Raw genomic sequence first — 1675 nt, 5'->3', positions numbered from 1 at the left:
CAGCCCCAGCCTCCACCCTCCACTCTCCAGCCTCCAGTCTCTAGCCCCAGCCTCCACCCCGCAGCCCCACCTTCCAGCCCCAGCCTCCAGCTCTAGCCTCCAGTTCCAGCCCAGGAAACAACTCTCTGTCCACCCCCAGCAACGAGTCTCCAGCACGTTCTCCATGCTGGGGAAGTGGAGAGCCCCCACAGGCACCCACACTCTCCTGTGTCCTTTTCCTGTCCCACAATCCCCAGCCTTGGGGTCAGGCCAGGCCCTGGCAGGACGAGGTTCAGGATGCGTCCACGGAAGTCAGCGAATGTCGTCCGTGACACGGAAACTTCTTTGGTGCCTTCCGGCCACCTCCCGCTGGCAGCTCCTGAACTTGGCAGTTATTCAGTCTTTAGGGTCCTGGAGCATTTTCAGATTCCTCAGTTCTAGATTAAAATGCAAAGGCTCGGGCAGTAAGGACCTGGCAGGGCACACTTTGGGGGACCTGGTTCAGGCCGGACGTGCAAGGCTGCCCACAAGCAAGGTCACTGCTTGAGGCGGGAACCCCCCACGTGAAGTGCAGGGGCCCACAGCTCCCTGTCTCCCCTCACCCCTGCAGCTCGCTCAGCTGTACGAGCTCCTGCCCTCTGGGAGGAAGAGGAGGAAGAGGGGGAGGGAGGAGGACGGAGAAGGCATCGGCCCCTGCTCAGGCATCATCCAGGAGATGTGCCCAGAACTACAGGCTCTGCTGGGAGGCCTGAGTCCCTGAGCCCCCAAAGGCTGAGGCGGGGCTGCCTCCGGCTTTGCTTTAAGGCTGGCTTGGCGTGAGCCGCGGTTCCACTGCTGCCCAGGCTCCGGGCACCTTCCTGGCCCGGGAGCTCCTCCCCCAGCAGAGGGTCCCTGCGTCCAGGTCTGGGGAGGGGCCCCCGATGCTCTGGGACCTTGTCTCCCAGGCAAGGGAGGCTGTGTGCACGCTCGCGGGCCCCGCAGACCCTCAGCTCCAACCCAGGCCGGGGCAGCCTAGGGGCCACAGTGTCGGGACCTGCCTGGCCTGGCTGTGGGGGTGGCTTGGTTATCACGCAGCAGACCACAGAGCATAATCACATGCCAGCCACACATGGGCGACTGTAAGCGCCTCCGTGGAGCCTGAGTTCCCGTCTTCCGCGGCCATCCCCAAATGAGGCGGGCTCACGTCTGAGCCACAGAGGACGTGCTCCCCTAGCAGCAGGACAAGGCCCATGGGAGCGTCTCTGAGTGGGGTCTGGGAGGGTGAGGCCAGCAGTGGGGAGCCTCAGAGCCGTCTGTAGGATCTGTGGCCGCTGGCCGCTGACCACTGGGTAGGTGGAGGGACCTACGGTGAGCAGCTCATCTCCCTCTGGAGCCATCAGCTCCCCGTCCGTCTCCCCTTCTCTGATGCTCTGGGAGCCCAGATCTTCAGTGAGGAAGGTAAAGGTCAGGACCGCCTAAGCTTGGTGGGCTGGAGGCTTCTGTAGTACCAGCCTTCTCTGGTCCCTGCATCACTGCCCCTGGGGGCCCTCCCCCGCAAACCTGACCACGGAGCACAGGTGTGATGGTCCTCCTGTGCAGACCAGGCACCCACAGAGCCACATCTCCACCTAGGAGCTTAACACACAGTCGTGCAAATCAAAGTGACCATATGATCCCAGGGGACGCACATACACGCATCCGCACACGACGAAGGACA

The sequence above is a fragment of the Prionailurus bengalensis genome, chromosome A1 (genome assembly GCF_016509475.1).
Source record: "Prionailurus bengalensis isolate Pbe53 chromosome A1, Fcat_Pben_1.1_paternal_pri, whole genome shotgun sequence".
NCBI lineage: Eukaryota > Metazoa > Chordata > Mammalia > Carnivora > Felidae > Prionailurus > Prionailurus bengalensis.
The sequence above is the reverse complement of the archived record's forward strand: the minus strand, read 5'-3'. Positions refer to the sequence as shown.